The sequence below is a fragment of the Rhinolophus sinicus genome, chromosome 3 (assembly GCF_057876585.1).
Source record: "Rhinolophus sinicus isolate RSI-liver-muscle chromosome 3, RSI-T2T, whole genome shotgun sequence".
NCBI lineage: Eukaryota > Metazoa > Chordata > Mammalia > Chiroptera > Rhinolophidae > Rhinolophus > Rhinolophus sinicus.
The window spans coordinates 125,413,713-125,439,384 of record NC_142503.1 but is presented as its reverse complement, the minus strand read 5'-3'; the positions used below and the strand labels follow the sequence as shown (position 1 = coordinate 125,439,384).

The window sequence follows — 25,672 nt, the reverse complement described above, 5'->3', positions numbered from 1 at the left end:
TTATTTAAAAATTTACTGTGCACCAAAGTTCAAATATAAACAATTACATTTTGTAAATTAAATAGTTTTGACAAAATATATAACTTTCCTAGTAAACTCAAAAATCTCATCATCTCACCTTACTTGAAATATGGTATGTACAATATTAACACTGACTTTAAGTTTTGTGCTATTAGTTCTTACAGTGAAATTTTAGAATCAGAAGATAAATCATTTGTTCTACCGTGTTTCCCTGAAAATAAGACCTAGCCAGACAATCAGCTCTAACGCATCTTTTGGAGAAAAAATTAATATAAGACCCGGTTTATATTATAGTAAAATAAGACCAGGTCTTATATTAATTTTTGCTCCAAAAGACGCACTAGAGCTGATTGTCTGGCTAGGTCTTATTTTTGGGGAAACACTGTCTATAAATAAAGCACTATTTTAAACAATGTTCTTCTTAGCTGTTTTTCCCCCTGAGGATTAATCAAGGATTATAAATTATATTTCTTGCTATGTCTACTTAGCCTCTCTTCGTCTCCCATTAAAAAATGTGTAAGAGCCTCTGTTTCCATACAGGCTCTCCAAAGCAGAGTTTAACTGTTTATAAATTATTATTACTTCTGTAGAACCAATAGAAAGTTAGAAGGCTAAGATATAACTGGAGAATCTGCAACATAAGTGACATCTGCTAGATTGATATCTAGTACTTATTTTTTAATATATGAGGTGCTTTAAAAACCCTTAAGAAAAAGATAAGTACCAACCAGAAAAAAAAAAAAAGAGCTAGGTGTATTAACATCCATTTCACTCTTTAGTACACAAACACACATTATACTCACACATGCCGACACATACCCTCATGTCACGATCACACCAAAGAAAGGGAAGCCAAGAAACACATTTCCAATCTATTCAGTGACATTTTACATGTTAAACAAAACACAGATATAACTCAAGATGACAAACACTTCAACATCTTGTCTCAAAATCTTAGAAAGCTATCTTATTGAACCAGAGTTTATGAAAAATTCCTGACTAACAAAGATGGCCATTCTTACTAAAGCAGGTCCTATTCTGTGTACCCTTTACTATAGTACTACATCATGCTTTTGTAAAATCTTACTTGTACTGTTCATTATTGGTTCAATTATTTTGCTTCTGCTTCCTTTAAGGGCAATGACCTTATGTAACTTTTTACTAACACATCGCAGTGCTTTGAAATGTATCCTGTTCACACTAAATAAATAACTGCCCAATAAATAACTACTGAATCAACAAATGACAATGAATGGAATGGGGAAAAAAATTAAACACAGCCCCAAACTCATAGATAAAAGCTTAGTTCAAACTCTTAGACAGCAAACACAAGCAAAGGAGGTTGCTACAAGAAGAGATAGTGTAGTTTTTTGAAACATATAGGAAGGGAAAAGGGAATTAATCCTTTGTGTCTTCCCTTCTTACACTTGTGCTAACTAGTAGAAAAATGGGTTTTCAGATTTGAGGTGGTATAGCAGTGACTACAGAAATTTTGGCTTGATAGTCAGGGAGTACTTGACTAGACATACTCAGGTAAAAGAGATGACTACAGACATACTGAAGAAAGGTCTGTAGTAAATCCTATTCAGATAAGCTAACAGGCAAACTCATATATAAAGTATAGAACTAAGACATCTTTCTACATTCAAGGACAGTAAGAGCTTAACAGTGTTCAAACTACACATTATTTATGAATGAGCTGAAGAGTAAACTGAACACTCTTTCTTTAATTCACTTTTACCAAGCACAATCTCATTTTACTAAAAAAACTATTCATACATATGCATCAGAAAAAAGAATGAAATAATATACTGTATGTCAAATTTTAAAAGTAATTATCTCTGAATAGTATGATTTGGTGTAATTTTTAATTTTTCTCAACTGGATTTTAAAATTTTCCTATAATATTCATGTGTTCTTGAGATTCATAATACATATTAACCAAAAAAATGACACCATTGTAAATAATTAAAACATGGTATTTGAAATATTTTATTACATTCTGTAATTTATAATTCATTTACAGAAAGAGGACTGAAGTTTAAATAGCCTTTTTTTAAAAAACCACATTTTCCTTATTTCATTTGTATTAAAATATTTAAAAATTAGACATTCAGTGAAATATAAAAATATTTTTTAAATTAATTGTACATAAAAATAGATGCTCTTCTAAAACATATTGGCCCAACTAATCAAAGAACATTAAGAAACATTGTAAGCAATTGCATTACCAGATAAAAATGTCTAAAGGTAGACAGAAGGGAATATTGACAATATAGTAATAACAGACTTCTAATAAAAGCCAAGTTACTTATCACCTCTTAGAAAACAAATCTCATTCTGAGAAATCTCATTCTCAGGCCAGTGCTGTGTTATCGATACCTGAATAAACTCTACAATTCCTTTAGCCCTAAACATTTTTCCAGGTTAAGATGTTTATGGAATATTTGGATTAGGCTAGATGATAATTGTTCAGAGCAAAAAATTACTCCAGTAGGCCTAAAAGGATAGTTTGAATCTGTAGTTCATAAAGGGAAGTAAATTCAATGTCAGTAAGACAGGCTTGGGGAACAAATTTGCTTTAAGAAATCCAAGAACTTTTTATATTTAACCAAAGGCCACGTTGCTGGGTTCAAATCACAGTCCTCTTCATCTCTCATGAGTCCGCTAGTCCTCCCTGATAAAAAATAAACATCTTAACCAGTGCTGACCTTGAACCTGAATGGCCTCTGCAGATAAACAACTGTCCTTTAAGGAAGTGCCAGCACATCGTATTTGGTATCAGATAATTGATACCAAATAAAATTAAAATTGAAATAATTTTATTGAATCATTTAATAATCTGAAATTTCCTGAATTTCGTTTTCATACTAATCCAAACAAGCCAGATTATTCATATAAAAAGATTACTTGACTTGTTCCAAACAACTCAGTTGTATATATTAGTGATTTGAGATACTTTAGAGTCCAAGTTAATACTGGAAGGAATCTCTGAACTAGCAGTTCACGATTTCTTAACTAAAGAGTAATACTGGTTGCTATATGCTAAAGTGAAAATAGCATCAGAGATGTGAAATTCTTTAACTACTGATTTATCGTAAGTTACATCTGTTTTGTTATACTAAACAAACGCTTAGCACTATTTCCAAGTTTTAAGGAATCTACTTAATTAACACTCAGATATTGGGCACACCTACTTAATGGGGATGATTGCAAAAGAATGCTTCAGTGGAATACATTTTATTAACTTGAAAGAAATAGATTAATGTCAAAACTAGGTTCTAAATAGCATGCCTGATAATTTCTACAAATCTTGTCAACAGTGGTTAATAAATCTGAACTGATAATTGAAGCATGTTTCCTGCTTTGCACCCTTTTGCTCATGTTAAGCTGCTACCTTTTTATAGTACTGTTACTAAAGAAAACCATCCAAGCTTGATTCAAATTTTTAAAGTGTTTTTTTTATGAAGTTGTCCAAAATAAATTTTAAAATAGAGAAAATAACACATGCTACATAATGTTTGATTAATCAACACATGCCTTTATTTTTACTGAATTTCATGAATTCTATTCTTTGGAAACAGATAGTTTTAAATAGCCTTGGTTCACTTCATATTACTACCGTGTTTCCCCAAAAATAAGACCTAAGCCAGACCATGAGCTTTAGTGCGTCTTTTGGAGCAAAAGAATAATGCTATAATTTAAAGATTATTCTATAAACTTTATCGAATGAAAATACGTCAACTATTTATATCTCTAACAATGCTATGAAAAAAAAGTTCTCTTTCTTTTCTTTTCTTTCTTTCTTTTTTCGGATGATCAAAAATATTGACTGAATACCTAGTACATCTGAGGCATTATGTTGGTGCCATGATGAAATAAATACAGTAGTCTCTCTTTATCTTGAAAGAATTGGATAAAGTGTAAGACAGCTCCACAAAGGATTCATGCAGAATGTGGCATTAAATTAAGCATGGTGGTAAAAGATGAGTACATTTTAGATAATTGTTAATATATTTTAAGAGAAGAGTAGGCAGAAAGCCTCTAACATTACATTAGGAGTCTGAATTTAGTGGTGGACATGAAAAAACAAGTATTTGAGCAAGAGAATGGAGCAACAGTTGTTATACTTGCATAAAACAGTGCAAGTGTTTTATAAAGAAGAGTGAGACTGCTGATTGGGAGATTAAGAAATTATTCAACAATTCAGGTTAGAGTCAATGAAAATTGTAGTTCCAGTGGGATTAAACAGATACAGAATATATTTTAAAGGCAAAATTGTCAAAACTTAGCAAATGACTGGATATGATAAGCAATGCAAAAGAAAGTTTAAAAGTTAACCCCAAAGTTCTAAACCTTCATGACTGGGATGATAGTATTGTTGTTGATAAAATAAAGCATAAGAAAGGAAGGAGGAGTTAGATGGAGAAAGTTAGTTTAGCTATGCCCACTGTGAATTAGATACATTCTCTGGATGTGAAGATTAAAGAGACCGTAGTTTTAATTATTGGCAGGTGAAGGCCTTTATTCATGTCACAGGACTTTTATTATTAAGAGTGTACAATACAGACAGAATAGGATAGGATGGAAGCTAAATCTTTAGGAAACATGAATAAACAGAAGACTGGGAAGAAAATGGAGAAACAGAGTCAAGTGGTTAGAACAGGGAGTTCCAGGAATATTAAAAAAAAAAATACAGAAAGAAGATTTACATTTTGGCTTTATGGTTGAGTCATTGAATGCTATTTCACTGACATCCTACTACAGGCCACACAAAACAAAGATAAGCTAATGACCTTCAAATAGCTCATAATCCACTTATAACCTAGTTCACCTCCCTCAGTAGTCTTGGTTGCTATTTTTAGAATAAGATGAAGAGTTAAACAATAAGATAATAAGATTAACTGCTGTTTCTGAACATTATTTCCTGGATACAAGAAAACTTCTGAAGGATCTCAGTTAATAATACGAAATATGTAAATAAAAGTTACAATTAAAGTGAAATGATTGTTAAAAGGAAATTTAAAACTTACAGAGGCCAAAGACACATATTTTCTTTAAAAAAGCTCCCACATATTTGGCAGCAAGAAAATGGAAAAATATTGGAGAAGAGAGTGGATAGTATTTACAGAAAAGTGTGGATTAAAAATAAAATGAATGCAACAAAGGAACAACACAAACAGATGAAGAAAAACAACCTTATAGACACAGACAATACAACAGTGTAGTAGTTACCAGAGGATAAGGGGGAAAGTGGGTGGTAGATGAGGGTACACGGGATCAAATATATGGTGGTGAAAGAGAACTGACTCTGGAAGGTGAACACACAATGTGATAGATAGATGATGCATTACAGAATTGTACACCTGAAATCTACGTAACTGTACTAACAATTGTCACCCCAATAAACGTCAATTAAAAAAAAATAATAATAAAGTGAATGCAAATAAAAACCACAATGAGATACCGCCTCACTCCTGTCAGAATGGCTATCTTCAATAAATCAACAAACAAGTGTTGGCGAGGATGTCAAGAAAAGAAACCCTTGTGCATTGTTGTTGTAATTGCAGATTGGTGCAGCCCCTGTGGAAAGCAGTATGGAGGTTCCTCAAAAACTTGAAAATAGAACTACCGTATGACCCAGCAATTCCACTCCTGGGTATTTATCCAAAGAAATCCAAAACACTAATTCTAAAAAATATATGCACCCCTATGTTTACTGCAGCACTAATCACAATAGCCAAGAGATGGAAACAACGAAATCTCCATCACTAGATGACTGGATAAAGAAATCGTGGTACATTTATACAACGGAGACATAAAGAAGAATGAAGTGTTATCATTTGCATCAACAAGGATAGACCTAGAGAATATTATGCTAAGTGAAATAAGTCATATTGAGAAAGACAAATACCATACGATCTCACTTATATGTAGAATCTTAAGAACAGAATAAACAAGCTAACAAAACAGAAACTGACACAGATATAGAGAAAAAAACTGATGGTTGCTAGATGGGAGGGGGGTGGGGACGGGGGAGAAGGTGAAGGGATTAGAAAATACAAATTGGTAGTCACAAAATAGTCACAAGGATATAAAATACAGTATGGGGAATATAATCAATAACGTTGTAAAGATTACATAAGGTGCCAAATGGCACTGGACTTATCAGGGAGATCACTTCATAGACTGTGTAGATGCCTTACCACTGCGCTATACACCTGAAGCTGAAGCAGCATTAGAATACTATTGAATGTCAATTATAATTAAATATATGTATATATACACACACACATACAAATACATATATATGTGTGTGTGTATATATGTACATATATATACACACACACACACATATATATATACATACATATATATATAGTAGTCAAGGGATGTAAAGTACAAGCATAGGGAATATAGTCAATGGTATTATAACAGCTATATATGATGTCAGAGGAGTAGTAGATTGGGGGATTATCACTTTATGAGGGGTGTAAATGTCTAAGTATGTTGTTTTATACACCTGAAACTAATAAGAAATATTTTTTTAAAAAGTAGGAAAAATAGCAAAAGTTCAGCTAAAAAATAAAAATAGAAAAGGTGAACTTTACTGTATGTCAATAAAAAATATTTTAAACGAAAAAAAAAAGTGAAAAAAAAAAAGAAATCAAGAGTCAGCAATAAATGTCCCATTGCTTAATCTGAACTGTGGACATTAAAGTTTTAAATGCCTTTCTCTAGAAAACTTTTGCTTCTTGCTGTTCACTCTAACATAAAAATAAAAGACTATTTCCCAGAGTTTATAATTATAGATTTATTTTATATTTTCATTAATAAGATTGTACAGTTTTGACCAAATTAAATTTTTAAATGAACATAATTTGCAAATAGTATTTCACACTGATGTATAATTATAAACTAGACTGGGTAGCATTGCTTCAATGATTCAATAAACAGATTATGTAAGGAAATATCATTTTGAGAATAAAAAGTCTAAAACATCATACTATGTTGCATTTAAATGTACATTTAATTAACTTGATAATGTTCTCCATAAGATGAAAGCCCCATGAAACTATTATCCAGCACAGTATCTGGCAACTATTATCCAGCACAGTATCTGGCACATTTGAGACGCTCAAGTAATATTGCTGAATAAACCAATGAGTAAAAAAAATTTCTCATTAGGATTTGTTTTTATCTTTCTAACAAATTGGTTTCCAATTTTTACAATTCTGTGCAATATGCATAGCTAAATGGCCCAGATGTACAGAAAGTATTCTTAATACTCAAAAAATGAGGTATTTTAGATTATTTGATGAAGTGATAGTAATCATACTGAGGGGGAAAATCCATTCCTATTTGTATACATTTGACCCCTGAACAACCTGAATTTGAATTGCACGGGTCCACTTATCCATGGAATTTTTTTCAATAAATACTGTAAATGTATTTTCTCTTTCCTATGATTTTCTTAATAACATTTTTTCTCTAGCTTACGTTATTGTAAGGTTATAATATATAATACATATAACTTACAAAATATGTGCTAATCAATTATGTTATCAGCAAGGCTTCCAGTCAACAGTAGGCTATTAATATTTAAGTTTTGGGGGAATCACAAGTTACACAGTGATTTTCAAATGCGTGAGAGGTTGGCACCCTTAACCCCCACACTGTACAAGAGTCTACTGTACTTTCCTGATCACATGAAATTCAACCAATAATTAAAACACATAATGCATCTATTTGATTACATCTGCGAGTATTCCTTAGATTTTAATTTAATCACCTTGAGTTAACAGATAGGACATTAATTTAAAGAAGAGTTTCCCAAAGTATATTGAAAGGTTTTATAATGTGTGAGACAGGGAGAAGACAAAGGGGTGGGAGAACGAGAGGGAGGGACGGAGGAAGAGAAAGACTGAGATTTTGATTGACAGAGGCTTTCACAGTTTAGAAGTCTAGTAAGTATGGGAAATAAAGTCTAGTAAGTATGGGAAATAAAGGTCTAAACATCATTCAACAGAATTGTTTATTGGCTCTCTGCACATTCAATAATGCACTTCATGAAATTTTGTAGGGAATACAGTATCTTTTCTAACTTGCTTGACTACATACAAAATTTTTTTCATGGAGGATCTTGCTTGGTTCTAACTGTGGTTCCACAGGCCATATTCTGGGAAGTACTGCTATATACTGTAAACACACTTTTAAAAAGAATACACCAAAGTTTAAATCTGAATATATAATTTGCTTCCAATCTATCACACTGGGAAGCTACTCATCCCAGAATTAAACAAAATAGTTAGTTACGACTTCTTTTGGAAACTGCTTTTAAGGTCAAGTTTACGTGCTAATAAAAGTCAGTCCTACTATCTGAATTATTTAGGAATGTTTCCATACTTTCTCACAGAAGTATTTCTAACTATAACGGAGCAAGTAAAATTTGGGGTTATAGGGGCAAAAGGTGATTCTGAAGGAACAGTCTAAATCAGGGGTCAGCAGACTATGGCTAGATACCACTGTTAATACTGTGGTTTGGGACCACAGTATTCATATTCATAATTGACAGAAATCCTAAATGTCAGATAGAGGTTAATGGAAATAAATATGTAATTTCTCATACACCTTTGCTTTAGAGGACAGTGAAAAGAAAAACAACATTTTACATTAGGATATCAGAAACAGCAAGAAAAATGTAAAAGCTACAAAGTAAAACATGTCTACATTTTTTTTATAAATGAAAAAACAAAAGAAAAAAATAGACTTAAAATAAAATATTTTGCACACGATTCACGAGATAATGCATACCCATTAGCAAAAGTTCTAAGATTCCTCATCCCTGAAATATTTTCTTAAATTCACTAGTGACTACCAACCAAAGTATAACTTGACTTTCTACATAAAGCTAACATTTACATTCAACAATTGATTATTCCAATTGCAAATGACTAATTTTTGCTCAGAAGTCATGAAAAAGTTGCAAAGGCAATGCAAATTTTGCTTGCCACCATATCTCATTCACAATTAGCATAAGCTAAGCAAAACGAAAATAGGTAATTAGTATACCCCGACATACAAGCATTATGGATATTTATATATGGAATAAGTTACACAGATAATGACATTTTTGAAAGTGAAAATAAATAGCAAGTATTCAGAAATAAATAACTAAATTCCTGGTGTTTTCAATTATGCAATATTAATTACATAAAAGATACTATAGTCAAATTTCGTATTACTTAATTGATATCCATACTAAAGGCTTTAAGTAATATAAAAAGCTATAGTATGCACATAATGACATATGACATAATAAATTTACACAATACTAAAGTTGTTCAAATTGTGATTTTACTCTCTCTAGATGTCATGATTTATGAAGCAGAAAAATAGGTGTATGCTTAAGTAGACTTTAAGTAGACTTTATTTGAAGAGGTATCGAATACACTGTTTCCAAATTACATACTATACAGTAGATAATCAATTAAATTTTAAAATATAATTATCTCATGTAAAACACAAAATGATTTATACCATCTCATTCCAGGAAATTTTTACCTAGAACTAATTTTTAAGAAAATAAAAGATACTTTTAAAATGTCTATTATTTAATGTAATGCCTACTGGCCAGTAATATCTACAGGTTTCAACATCTGGGTAAGTATACACAGATGTTAAACATTACAGATTGGCCCGAACTTTCCATCTGTAAAACTAATACAGGACATTGGGAACTTTATATAATGCTTTGTTGCACTCTGCCTTCTATATTTTAACAATTAATAGAAAATGACCCTAAAATGCTCTTATGACAGTGATTTAGCAGCTAGTAAGAAGGACATTTCACTTTTATCTTTTAAATCATAAGATGTTCAAATTGCTTCTGGTAAAGTCCAAAGAAGAATATTCAATTTTAAGATTTTATTTAAGAAATTTGTTTGAAAAATTACACAAAGTGAGTAATTTTCCAGTAATAATATTAAAATGTCTTAATGTGATAATTGGCATTAAATTTAATTCTTTGAAATAAAGCAGGACACAGTTGATTAATCGTTGATTGGCAATACTGTTTAAAATTATTAACATATTAAAATAAGGAATCTGATTTTTAAAAATCATCTGGAAGCATGCAAGAGAATACCTGTTGTCATGGAAACTAGTGTAAATGTCAATAAATCCAAAAGAAAATGTCAGTGCTTCTGAACAATGAATGAACACAAAATGCTGCTTGTGGTATAAAATAACACAATGACAGAGAAGTATAATGTTATGTAAAATGTCTTAAAATTTCCAATTCCCTTCTAAAATTTTACTTAATAACAAGTAAGGTAAAAAGTACTGTTAAATACTAGTACTAAAACAAATAAAAAGTATTCTCAATCAAACATTAATTTGGGAACTGAAAATAACATCATTATCAAAAGAAACTACAAATTCACAAGTTCTTGTGCTTAATAATTTCAAACCCAAAACTACTAGATTGTTCATAAAATGCTAAAATATAAATTATGCTTAACACATACAGAATAGAAAGCATTTATTTGCAAGTAGTAAATCTTTTGGAATAACTAATATCCATTACTGAAATAGTATAATATAATATTGTTGTAGCACTTTTAGCCAAAATATTCTAATAACTTATTAATGCAATAGTCAACAGAATTAAAATATTTAAAAGAGTTCTAAATTAATATTAATGCCATTTATTTTTAAAAAGCTAAGTAAAATAGGTTTAAATTTGAAAATTCATGGAATTGGGATAAATTAAACATTAGATACTTAACCAAATTATATTATATCATATAGCTAAAAATATGTGTTATCAATTTAAGGACACGCCACAATATATAGATCTGACTCTCACATTACCTGCATTTTGTCAATATTAAGAAATAAATAAAAGCTTCATACATCTACTCTATTGAATACACTTTCATGTATAACATCCATGAGAAAAAAAACTGATCTACATGTTCACAGTTATGGTAAATGTGCATTCTCACAGATTAGTATTTTATATAATTACAACAACATGTTTAGGTTAAATAAAGGAATGACATTCTTAAACAGACAAGTATAAACTTGTTAATATAACAAGGAGTTAAATTTTTAAAAATATGACATTTTGTATTTATAAATAGGTAATGTTTAATATTCATTCTTTCATTCTGAGTAAAGGAATGTGTGCAGTTCTTGTGTAGTACCATGCCTTTTTCTCGCAAAAGAATATCGAATCAAAATCAAAGACATCCAAAATATGTAAGAAACTCATACAAGTCAATAACAAAAAAATAGTCTCATCAAAAAATGGGCAGAGGACATGAATAGACATTTCTCCAAAGAAAACATTCAGATGGCTAGCAGACATATGAAAAGATGCTCAACATCAATAATGCAAATCAAAACCACAATGAGATATCGCTTCACACCAGTCAGAATGACTATTATCAAAACATCAACAAATAATACTTGTTGGAGAGGGGATATGGAGAAAAGGGAACCATTGTGCCCTGTTGGTGGGACTGCAAACTGGTGCAGCCGCTATGGGAAACATTATGGAGATTCCTTAAAAAACTAAAAATGGATACACCGTACGACCCAGCAATTCTACTTCTGGGTATTTATTCAGAGAAAATGAAAACACTAATTCGAAAAGATATATGCACCCCTGTGTTCAATATAGCATTATTTACAATAGCCAAGATATGGAAGCAACCTAGGTGTCCATCAATAGATAACTGGATAAAGAAGAGATGGTATACACATACACACACACACACACACACACACACACACACACACACACAGAAATATTACACAGCAATAAAAAAGAATAAAATCTTGCCACTTGAGACAATATGGGTGGATCTATTGGGTACTGTGTTAAGTGAAATAAGTCCACAGAGAAAGATAAATACGATATGACCTCACGTATATTTGGAATCTAAAAACAAAACAAAACCAGACTCAGAAACAGACACCAAAGGGATGGTTACCAGAAGGGAGGGGGTGAGGGATGGGTGAAAAGGGGAAGGGGAATATAGTTAATAATATTGTGGTAAGTTTTCATGGTGACGATGATTACTAGAATTAATGAGATGATCACATTGTAAGGTATAAAAATGTCAAATTACCGTACTGTACACCTCAAAGTAATATAACCAATATAAGATTATATGCCAACTTTCTTTAAATTAAAAAAAAAAATTAAAAAGCTTCCACAGAAACATATTAAAAGGTTTCATACTAGTATGGCCTTGTTGCATAAAAAATGCCTTGATTTTAGTATTTTTTAGAAAGTTTAACTGATCTATTTCAAAAGAACTTTTGGTGAAGAATATTCATTACAAATAAACTGCAACACACACTAGAAACTATATCCAATTGCCTTAAATATAAACTCTCTATTACATTTGCCCTTATCTTCAAAAGCAAAGCCACATCTGGACATTTCTTTCATTTCCTTCTTCTATCATTCTACCCTAATTATGCTGATATACTATTTTATTATTATTTTCATGTTTGTAATCTTTCTACTTACATCTAATAAATTTCCCCCTTTCTCTTACCAACTATCGACTTATTCCTCTTTCCAATGTCTCGACAAACTTTACATGGTACTCCAAAAATGGCCAATAAAGAATAAAACTGGACAATACTTTTTACCTTAAAGCTATGAAAACATTCTAAAGACAAATTGTTTTAATCCTTATGCTGTTGTCAGGTTTATTATTTTTGAAAATTTGCCAGTTCATGGGCCTCTATTTAGGGTTCCAGTACCCAACAGACTATGATGTCTTCCTTCGAACGGCAATATGATTGCTCCAATCTTATACTTATTTGAAGGAAAAATTGTCCAACTCTGAAAGTTGCAAAAATCAGGTGGTGCTGTTTAAGAAATTACTTGAAACACTGATTATAGAGAGTACATGTGCATTACTCAAAATCTATATAATTGAGCAATATAAACTTGTCTCTTTTGTTCATCAGTAGTTAATTTGCCAGGCACGAAATACACTCAATTATTATTCATAATTTAGTCATCAAATATGTAAACAAATGACTGGGTTCAAGATTGGCATGCTTGCAAACTTTTATGTTTCTAATCTATATAAAATTGAGTTATCAGCATGTATTTATAGTCTGTTGTGATTATTTTACATTTTTACAAAAAATAGAGGAGTTCTTGGACACTTATCCTTTCTATTAAAAAGCATGATAAAGAATAAATGATAAAAGGAAAAAGAAGTATTGTTTAAATTACAAGTTACTTTTCCATGACAATTATTACAATACTTTATCTGTAAAGAAAAATGCATCATGGCTGTTTCTTAAAACACTCTGAAATCTAAACATTTCCTGTCTCTCATTCATAAATTTCTTCAAATTATATTACTTGCTACCTTACCACTTATTGATATATGTTACCTGTGTACATAACAAAAAAATCAAAAATCATTAAGTGCATATCGTACATTTTCAAAAACACACCCACGTAACCAGCACCCAGATCAAGAAATAAGAGCATTAAAAGTTGTCTCCCTGTGCCCTATTCCAGCGTTACCTGCTCTCCCTAAAACTAACCAATATCCTCATGTCTAGTATCAGATTAGTTCTGCTTGAGTTCGAGCTATATGGAAATACTCATATAGCATTCACTTTTTTATGCCTTGTTTGTCTCAATGTTATGTTTGTAAGATTCAGTCACATTGTATTTACAGTTTAACTCTTTCTTATTACTGTATAGTATCCCATTGTGTGAGCAGAGCACAATATATTTTTACATTCTACTGTTGATGAGCATTTGAATACTTATAAGCTTGGAGCTACTGCCAATAGTACTGCTGGAAACATTCCTGCATACATCTTTTGGTGAATACAGGTACACCATCCTTTGGTATGATGTAGGAAAAGAATTGGTAGGCCATATGTATGGTGTAAAGCATGTTCAGCTTTAATGACATGCTCCCAAATAATTTTGTGGTTTGTCTGTTTATTAATGGTGTCTATTGGTGAACACAAGTTCTTAATTTTAATGGTCCGATTACTTTTTTCCTTTATGGTTGGAGCTTATGCTCCACTTTAGAAACACGTCCTACTCTAAGTTCATAAAGATGTTCTCCTGTGTTTTTTCAACAACTTTATTTTCTTACCATGCATATTCGAATTATATCTACTATTTTTGATTGTTGACAATGGTGTGAGGAAGGAGCCAAGATACATTATTTTTTCCCATTTTGTTAACTCAGTTAACCCAGACTGCATTTCCACAACTGCACTACAGGGTTACCTTTGTCATAAACGACCTAACTGTGTAAGTTTGGGTTTGTACCCAGTCTCTTCACTGAAGAGCTTTTTCTATTTCATTGGTCTACTTGTCTATCCCTGCAGCAATACCACACTGTCTCAATGGGTCTTGGTATCTGGCAATGTAAGTCATCTCCTAGCTATGTTTGTCTTTAATTATAGGTTGAAAAATGAAGACCACATCATTTTCCTGGTCAACGTTTCTCACACATTTAGAATAAAATCCAAACTCCTTCTAGGGCTTACAATGCCCTTCATGCTCTGGTCACTGTCTACTCTGACTTTCTTTCTTAAAACCTTACCCTTGCTCTTTATGTTGCAGTACACTGTCATTCTTGAAATACCTTAGCTCCTTTTGCTAGAATGTTCTATCTCCAAACACCACCATCTTTACCTGGCTTATTTCTTCACAAATATCACTCCTCAGACAAGTCTTTGCTGACCACTCAAAACTTCCTTCTCCTTCTCATATGTCAGTAATTTAGTTGTTTATTAGTTTTCTTGGACACTAGAATGTAACCTTTATAGAAATAGGGATTTTTTACAGGTCCTGTTTTGTTATTTTAAGTACATAGGCATATAATAAGTGCTCATTAAATATTTTTGAATTAATGAATAATTAAGAGGCTGTAAAATGAGCTTGAAAGAACACAAAATTATAACTTGGGAAGACTAAATGGAGTATGTATATCAGAATGCTAATTAAGATAATTTAGCAATGACATTCATTTTATTATAAACACCAATTTTACTATTTTTCACTTTTCAGCCAAAACAAAAACATCAATTTCACCACAAATACTACATACGTGTAAAATGAACTCATAAATAGGTTACATATACATGCTATGCACGTAGTACATAAATCAGTAGTCCACTTCAATATGAATATCCTTTGAATTCTAAGATTACAAACTATTATCAGTTTCCTCTTCCTCAATTTCAGAATAAAGATAATATGCATTATTTTTAAATCTTAGGAAAAATATGTTGATACAAGTATGTAAAATCTGGGCTCAAAACAGAATTATTAACACACCAAATATTCTGATAAAATGCTAACAACAAATGAGACTACATATAGTTCATAGCACTCCCAAATTTTAATCTCTATCATAAACACCGTATAAATCCAATACCTATATATATGTCAAATAGTTTATTTCAAAGGGATAACTGAAGTGTTGTTTTGTACTAAAAATATCCTTAAACATACTCATTACAAGAAGAAAATATTGATATAAAGATGCTTATGCTATCTATTTCTGAAAAAAAATTTTCATTCAAAATGGACCATTTTAATTGCAGTAAAGAATTTTTTTAAAATTCCATATGTACTATTTATTTAAACAAATGTAGATATTTACAAAATCTTAATACTGTTCTCACAAATAATAAAATTATTTACCAAATATCATAGCAATATTAAGAATGTTTTCTAAAATAGATGCTTTCTTTAAATTTGTTATGACCAAAATTGAGTAACTGAGTTTTTCTCTGCAATTCCAAATTCTAACTGCAAAATATAGTTTCATAGTTCTAAAATCTAGATAACTAATGCCCAATGCACAAGAATTAACTGAAAGTAAAATTTAAAAAAAATGAAACCTAGCTCATTTTCAGGTAGAAAACATACTTCTTCAACATAACTTCCTATAAGCAATATTTAGCCCAAAATTATAAAGTATAATATACAGAAAAACTATAAAGCTTCATTGTTATCCCTGGTTTAAAGACTAAATTCATTCCCAATTATGTTAAACAGAAATTTAAAAAAATAAATAAAATTCCTACTGGGGTTTATTATTGGAAATAGAAAAGATGATTTTAATGTTATTTGAAAACAAGACATAATTTTATGTTCTTGAAAAAGGACACATAAGATTGCACGTTATCCTATCAAGTCTAAATCTATAATAATTAGAATATTTCGGTATTTATATACCACCACGACCAACAACAAAAATCGATCACCAGAAGAAAAAAAAGCTTGCAACATACACTAAAGAATAAAATAAGTACATATCAAATATATCACATATGTATTACAAACAAATGGGAACTCTAATTCTTACTGTAAAAAATGAAATCTGGAAAGGTAGTTTAGAAAGAAAAATGTAGATTTGCAGTTTATACACAGAACACACTACATTCCAGGTATATTAAAGAGTTAAAGGTTTAACTTTTTAAAATGTAATTTGACAATACAAGTTAAGAGCTTTAAGTTTTCATGTTATTTGGCACATAATCCTTCTTTTAGAAAGAAAAATATTCAGAAATGTAAATATTTATGGGTGAAGGAGTTCATAAACATTGTAACAAAAATACTTTGAGTAACTTCTTTTCAACGATAGTTGCAAAATTGTTTGACAGGATATTATGTAGCTTTATGATGTGAATAAAAAAATGGTAATTTCCTGTGAGAATCACAATTGTTTATAAAAAAAAAGGATAAGAAGGTAAAGTTTCTGATTAAGAATAAAACAGTTAAAACTTTACCATCATTTGTGTTGAGATTATGGGAGATTTTTATTTTCCTTTCTGTAGTGTTCAATGTTCAAATTTTGAAAAGTAAGAGTACTTATAAACAGCTACAATAATTATGGTAAAAGCATTTTAAAAGGAATTGCCCATTACTTTTATAAATTAGATTGAAGATATCATCAGCTTACTTTTTACATAGCGCTCTTTCAGTAATAACCACTTTTAAGACATAACAAGTTATTTGAAATTTCACTAGATTTCTTGCTTTAAAATAAATACACTGGTATAAAAAGATTAAAACTCATCCTTTCATTGTATTTGGAAATAAGGAATTATCACTAAGATTTCTCATAAAATGTGAGTGCTAGATTACTTTTCCATGTTTGTCTGAAATCTAACTCTATAGTTCTAATCTAAGTCTATAGTTCTACAGCATTTGTCTAAGGAAACACATATATTCAATGCTGAAATAATTTTTATCAAAATTTTGTAATAGGTAAACATACAAAAAACATTTTCTCCTTGTAAAATATTACATTGCTTCATAGCTAAATGATTCATGTAGGTCTTTTTACATAAAATTTATATATTTCTAAATAGATTTAGTATATTTCATCCGACTAATTGCATAATGTAGAATTTTAAAAAGACACTGTCAATGCCCACGCAATCAGGTAAGAATTTTTAAGTTATATTTACAAATGAAGAAATCATATTGGCATCTGTGACCTAAATGCTGAGTTAGATTCTGAAAGATATTAGAAAACAGCATGAGCAACAGCAGATGTGAGTATGTACAGAGCAAGTGAGGGTAAACAGTGAGAAAATCATGATAGTAACAAATGATGTGCATTTGAGAATAAGCAGGACAAATTAAGGATGGGTAGAATAGGGTCAGCTTATAAAGGGTTTTGAAATTCAGACAAAGGATTTGGGATTTGATGTATCAGTTCTTAGATGAATAATGTCATTAAAGTTTGTTTTAGAAAAATTAGACATTAACACGTAGGCAAAAGGATTATGAAAAACAAGGTCAAATAATTGAAGGAGCATAAGGAATCCTAAGTAATTCCAAAATGATGAACTAAAATAAAATATCTTCCTGATAGGTACACTGAGTCATTTTTCTAGTAATGGTCATGGATTTGCATGACTCAGTTTTCTCTCCCCCGCATTACTTGTGAACAATGAGATGTACTGGTAAGACCACAGCAAGTGTTATTAGAGAATAACTCTATGACTAGGAAAAACAAGTTATATGACCTTGAGGGGACCCAATAATTAGCAGGAAAACAACATAGGAAAACATATTCTAAAACAAGTTAACAGAGGGAGAAATGTTTTTCATTTATAGCCTCGTCAGTATGATCTTAAAAAGAAATTATAGTAGATAATGCATGAATTAATGAATGGATAAAATTTCTCTCGATACACATATGCAGTCAATTCTCATTATCTGCTATAGTGACAATCTTTACGGTTACTTCAAACACTGAACTAGTGAACACTGAACTAGGACTCCTAGGGAAAAATACAGGTTTAGGTTCCTGTGAGCCACTTGTCACAATCTTTGATTTTCATCAATCTTTAATAGAAAACCTTGTTTTATCTGTGTTTTTATTTAAGGATACCTTATCTAATATTGTTTATTCATTAACATTGAATTTAGGGTCAACGGCACGATAAGTAATATATGAATCAAGATTACCTAAAACATGTATTTTCTCCATAAAGCATGTCACAGCTTTCTTGCACTCAGGTACATCAGCTAACGTAAATGGTACTTCAGCACTATGCTTGGGGTCCATTTTAAACAGCAAAATCATCAACAAAAATGTGAAAAACGTGGCACTGAACTGTGAAAGGTACGTTTGTTTATAAAGTGTGAGAGCTGAAACAAAAAGGACAAGTGTCGCCTTGTTTGACCTAAGCTGTAAAAACTGTGTTTCCCCGAAAATAAGACTGGGTCTTATATTAATTTTTGCCCCAAAAGACACATTAGGGCTTATGTTCAAGGGATGCTATCCTGAAAAATCATGCTAGGACTTATTTTCCGGTTAGGTCTTATTTTTGGGGAAACATGGCATGTGTGCCTGGTGATCCAAATTTTCACTCCTCAAGTCCGAAATCCCTGTGAGTACTGATATTGGGTTTACAAATAAGTATTAGCAGGTGGGCAAATCTGCAATATGGAATCCATGAATAATGAGAACTGACTGTTTTTAGCGGAATGAAACTTGTATGACCTGAATTTAATTCCCATTCTTTAAATAACTAGAAACATAACCAGGAGCACGACACAAATTTTATTTGAAAGCTGAAAGCCTCTCCAAGTTTGTCTCTATTGACTTTTCCAGCTCAAACATTGTATAACTCTATGATGTACAACTTACAATTCCCTATAATGAGATTTTCAAATACGCTCTGACAATGTTAACGTTAGCACTCCATGGTACCGAACCCTAACATCTAAAATTAGATTTAGTAAATTTTATGCAAATCAAAAAGTAAACAAACTGAAGAACGTTTGGTCCCAAAGTAGTTCTGATGAAAGTAGTCAAGAATACTAATTCACCAAAGACTAGGATTTGAAAATCAATGCACATTTTAGATAGCTCAGCATGGGTATTTTAGGTCACAAGATGAAAAATGTGCAAAGAAAAAAGGGATATGGCTTCTAAATTTCCTAGCAGCAGTATTAGCTTCAAAACTGCCAAGTTTGCATATGGCTTGCCTTACAGTTTACTGAACATATTATATTAACATATATGAAAACTATCCATAAACTCAATGTGATGTTAGGAAAATAAGTATAAATATAAAAGTAAATTAAAAAGTAAAAAAAAAAATAATATATAGTTCTAATGATTTTTTATGATTAACCAATTGCTCTTATGAAACAGAAACAAAACAGACTCATGAACTACATCTCAAAAAGATGTGCTGCTCTGGTTTGGGCTGGGCATTTGGTTTTGTTTGTTTGCATTAAATGGTATGAGCGAACTAACAGATGGGTGCTTTCCCTGTAAATCACATTTGTCTTTGTTTTGCTTAGGTTTTAAGTAGTCTATGTTTGTATAAATATTTCATTCCTCATAAATATGAGTTTTCTTTTTAATTTACTCTTTATCTTTGTTCTCTTAAAATATACATAATCAAAAACATAGTATGGAAATATTTATCAAAACAACCTAGTAAGTGAAAGTATGCATGTTAGAATAGGGGTTCGCAAACTTTTTCTGTAATGTGTGTTAGAAAGTAAATACTTTAGGCTTTGCAGACCAAGTGGTCAAATTAAGGATACTATGTAGGTACTATACAACAAAAGAGAAAACAGATTTCCACAATTTTGTGTTGACAAAATTCAAACTGTACTAATACTATTAGTGCTAACAAGAGCAGCAGCAGCAGTGGAGACTAGCACACAGTTATACTAATGAAAAAAATGAAATTCTTTTTAGGGAGGGAGGGGGGATTGAAACTTTTCTTAATTAGGGTTCAAAGTCAGCGTTCCTATCAAATCATTTGCAAATGCTCATCTGCTAATGTCAATCTAGAATGAGATTTTACATATTTCAGTTTTGAAAATAAAATGTCTTTTCACACAGCTAAGTACTGCCAAATACTGTTATCAATCCAGGAACATAGATATTTTGGGAGTATATCCATTACTTAGGAGGCATTTTAGAATTCCAACAGATTTTTCTCTTAAAAGTTGCTTTTATCATGTCATTACATTGCAGGTTAATCACTGTCAATTGAAGATTAGGTGGAAGCTCCTCAATTGCACAGTTAAATAGATTCTGAAATATGGAAATATTCTTTGTGCTGTATTGAGGTCTGAAAAATGCTACATAACTATAGTTTGAACTCAGAAAATACATCTGCTGCAAATCTGTGTGGGAATGGAGATCTCACTGCTCATTTTAATTGTTGACAGCAAGGGAAATATATACTTGTGATTCAAAAACAGTTGTAGAAATTACTGCAGTGTAAGTTTTGCATACAAGTGTTGGTTAGTCTTATAATGTAGCGTTGAGTTCATTACGAACATTATCAAGTATACAGCAAAAGCTAATTTTCAAAGTGCTTTAGTGTCAGTAACAGTGGCTGAGGGTCAGTTGTTGCTCTCTATTCAGAAAAATTTCCATCTTGGTCTGAGCTCAATAAATCACAATAAATTGTACCACTGCTAACCTACCAACCTGCTATGTGGTAGGGCAAATCAGGGTATTCATCATCTAGTTCTGACAAAAATTCATAGAACTGCAATGATTAAGTCTATGAGAGTGAATGAAGTTCACTGTTGACACTAGTGGTTCAATAACACGATAGATTCAAATATGTTCTACAAGGTACTTGCTGATTTCATAACACAACCATAGGTTTTCAACACCTTAAATCTTTACAAGTTTTGTAAATCTGTGAAACTAAGTCTTTTTCCGTCCCACACATATTTTTACCACCATCAGTTATAACTCAGCAGATTCTACTTCAAGTTGTTACAGATTCATGTTTTCTCAACTTCTTGGAAAATATTCTCACTTGTAGTTTTCCACAGACTATTAATAGAAGTTTATTCATCAATCACATTAATTCCTTGAATAAACAATTGGCACTAACTCCTTTAACATGTTTATTTTCTCTGGAAAGGTTTTAATTTACTCACCACTTTTCTTGCTTGGCTAACAAATTAGCTACTCAGAAACTTACTTTGGTTGCAGCCTCATTTCATTTTTTATTTTTGTGAATAAAATATTCCATCTAAAATTTTTCTGACCATTGCTTTCTTATGTTGGGAATGCTGTGATGAGTGCATAATCTGGTAATGTTGACTTTTTTTTTGGTTCTTTCTGCACAGCTATAGTGTTATGGCATAATAACACAATGCTATTATGTTATTGTGCCGCCTAATTTATAACAAAAATAACCCACACCCCATGGTGCCTTAGAAACACAACATTTGAAGTTCACATTTCTGTTTTTCCTGTCTTGACATAATGGATATGTACTGGTAATAACAAAATAAGTAAAATGGCGTGGTACAGCAAACACTGCCAAGTTATTACAGTGTCACTATGATTTGCAGTGCTCTGAGAAATAGTGAGAAGTTATGAGAGTGCCATATGAGATCTCTGTTGCAACTGCTCAATTGCCATGGTAGTGCAAAAACAGCCAGAGACGATACAACATGGTTGTATTCTAATAAATTTTTACTTAAAACACTAAAATTTGAATTTTATGTTTCTTGAAATACCGTTCTTTCTAAAAATTATTTTCAACCACTTAAGAATTTAATACCATTCTTACTTTTGCGCTGGGCAAAATAAGGGGGTGGTTCAGATTTGACTCATAGAACAAAGTCTACCAACCCCTGTATTAAGTAAAAACACAACAGTGTCTCCCCAAAATACCAAGGAGGCATGCTAAAATCTAGCGGTCTCTGGATCTTGTTCCCTGCAGGATCAAGTATCTTTGGAAAATGAGACCAATTGTTCACACTGCAGGAAGACCTTCACCTGTATTTGTTGGTATCGTCAAAGGCGTTTACTTATGAGTTCAGATGAACCAACCTAAGTCATTATAAAAATGACTCAGTGGACACATGCTACTAAGGCTTCACTCAATATTAATATTAATTGCACTCAATATTAAAATCACATAACATATTTTAGATCTGTCAAAATCACAGGAAGATGCAGAGACCCTTCTTCAATCAACCGAAGTAGCCAACATGACCTAGCAGTCATACAAAGGTCATCTTCTGGAATAATAATAAAGAATGCCCAAGAATACCAAAGAGGTTCTTCAAGGTGTGTTTGGAACACTTTTCTTCCCATGCAAAATAGGAAGAAATCAGTTGAAGTGAATGTTTTCTTTAGTTTTGTATATATATGGTAGAGTCAAGAGGCATCAAGGGGGCCAGCCCGGTGGCTCAGGCGGTTGGTGCTCGGTGCTCCTAATGCCAAAGGCTGCCGGTTCAATTTTCACATGGGCCAGCGGGCTCTCAACCACAAGGTTCCTGGTGGGCTGCGCCCCCTGCAACTAACAACTGGACCTGGAGCTGAGCTGCACCCTCCACAACTAAGATTGAAAGGACACAACTTGACTTGGAAAAAGTCTTGGAAGTACACACTATTCTCCAATGAAGTCCTGTTCCCCTCCCCCCGACCCCACCCCAAAAAAAGAAGGCATCAAGGGCATAACTCAAGTAATTGCTGCATAAGAGATAAAATTTGAAATTACAGGAAGTTTAAAACAACAAACAAAATAGAAATGTTTTAGTATAGAAAGGTATTCAACCTGAATGGCACATTGGTATTTTGGTAATTATTTTGTTATCAGAAATCTTACTACCCTAAATGTAATTAACTGCAATTGGTCCCATGTGTATTTGAAACCACAATGCAGAAGTAACACCAAAAAAAAAAAAAAAAAAAATCATTTCATATACGCATTTTGGGAAAGATAAAATATTTACATGAGTTAACGTATACTTGATTTCAAAATAACACATTCAAATTCTAAGGACCAAGACCAGCTTAATTTTGTTAAAAATTTCAACTCTTTCACCAAAATACATCTGTCCAGTGCTACGTAATGAGAAAAACATCTGTCTGTTTTACATTAGTAATTATTGTACTTTTATTACCAGCCAACTTATTTTGTGTTGGATGTCTCAGCTGCAAACAATAAAACAGATGTGGCCAATTCCTACAAGAGCTTTTTTCCACAGTCCACAAACAACTTTGCTAACTTTCCTTTCAGTCCCCATGTAAAGAAGTAGTTCCTTTAGGCATTTACTGCCTTATTTTAAGACTCAAGTGCCCTATTACTATATTTACAGTGAAGAAAAAAACAAACAAGATTCAGAAAAGAACCTGGGACAATCTTTGTAAAAACACTTCTCTCTTATCACACACCAAATGACTATGACATACTTCATATAACAGTTTGACGTCTGAAAGTTATTTGTGAAGGTATTAGAAAATAAAAGCACAGTCTCCCATCATAGTATCACTCCTGCTTGTAAGAAGTGCACATTTTCTCCTTCCTTCTCACGCTACCTTAATGATTTGCATGTATCAGTAAATGTATAGTTGGTTAATAATCACCTGGGATGAAAGTATGATAGCTAATTCATAAAATTATGTATCTCATATATACCAATGCAAATTATTAATGGGAATATATATTTAAAACAACTACAAGTTTTTTGTTGTTAAAAAACACAGTTTCATGGGCTTCCATTTTAGTTATTTTGTATTTTTATTACTGGATTAATAAGTACTAGATAACCTCTTTATAGTCAAGTGGTCTAATCTAAACCCCTCTCTCTCTCTCTCTCAAGGTCATTATAGCACGTTCCTCCTGTAAGTCTCAGTCTTCTCATCTCTTAAATCTGTCTCCCTCATTGTTTCTCCAGCATTTTCATCTCCCCTCCTTTTCTGTTCTCTAGCCCATAAAGAAAAATGTTAATATATTTATTTTGGGGAAACTCAGAATTCATTTGAATATGGTGGTGTTATGCACAATACACATTCTTTAACTTGAAATTCTAAAATTCAAAGTTTTATTTAAAAAGTTTAAATTACAAGGCAACATTCTTCCCATCTGGTAGTTTTAGCTTACATTGTATTATATATTGGAAATATTATAAAATGCATACTTTCTTTTTCTATTGTTTGTTTTTTAAGTTAAAGTTCAATTTTAAAGAACTGTTTGCTGGCTAATTATGCACTCAATGGGAATTCTCTCAATGTGCTAATAAATGAGAGATTAAACTCATTTGACAATATTGAGAAATCAATGCAAATACGCTCAGTAAACAACTCAAATTTCAGAAATGTTAAAAATGAGAATACAGTTTTAACTCTGTAAACCGGGTGGGGTTTATTGATGACTAACGTGGTTCTGTTTTTCGTCAATTACTAAATTCCAAAAGTATAACAAATTTGGATCACTCGCTCTCTTATTCAGTCATTCTTACTATTTCAAAGCTGGTGTTGCTTAGAAACCTGTACAAACATTTCATGTCTTTTCAAAGGAGGAAATAAAAAAAATTCTTGGCATAATTTTTAAGCTGAGATAACTATAAAATTAAACCCAAAATACCTATATTTATTTAAAAGCTGTAGCACTATTTATAAAATTCTTCAAGAAATAAAAAAAAAAGTAATTTAAATCTGTTATATTTTTAATACGAGAAAACATACTGGGGGTGCCAAAAAATGTACACATGACTTGTACTCATCTTTTGTTATCGGTATATATTGAGCATTGCAGTTTTAATACAGTTTTTTCCTTTCTTAAATTGTGTATACATTTTTTTGGCACTCTCTGTATATATATTTACTCACTTTATTAGCAAATGAACCATATAAAATTTACTCTTATATTCCTTTGTAATTAGCTTTATGTATCTGAAACTAACACTAATATTGGATGGTGAAAATTGCATGTTTAAGATTTGCCCTGAATTTAGATTCTAGGGAAACAGAACTAAAAGCAACCTGTCAATATTTTTCAACAATACCTGCTGCCTTCAAGAGATCTAACATGATTTATGGGCATATCTACTTTTAAGACAATATGTTTTGCAAATGCATGATAGACCATATGCATGACAGAAAATCAGAGACACATCAGCTACATGAAAAAAATGGCTAGTCATTTCCAAAATGCGGCTGTCCCAGATGCAGTCTGTACTAGAACCTAGGACATGTCGGGGGCTTTAGTTCTTTGATGTTCCTAAGGACGCCAAGGTCTGGTTAAAGCTGAATTGGGCATGTTAAAATCCGGTGGGGTGTAACTGGACCACTGCAGCTGTACAGTCCTGAAGAAAATTGTTTAA

At 31.6% G+C, this 25,672-nt stretch overlaps 1 protein-coding gene across 6 annotated transcripts in view; it reads right to left on the bottom strand.

Moving 5' to 3' along the window:
- NOVA1 (NOVA alternative splicing regulator 1) overlaps positions 1-25,672 on the bottom strand; it is a 139,883-nt gene that overhangs the window by 52,953 nt on the left and 61,258 nt on the right. The window lies entirely within an intron of this gene.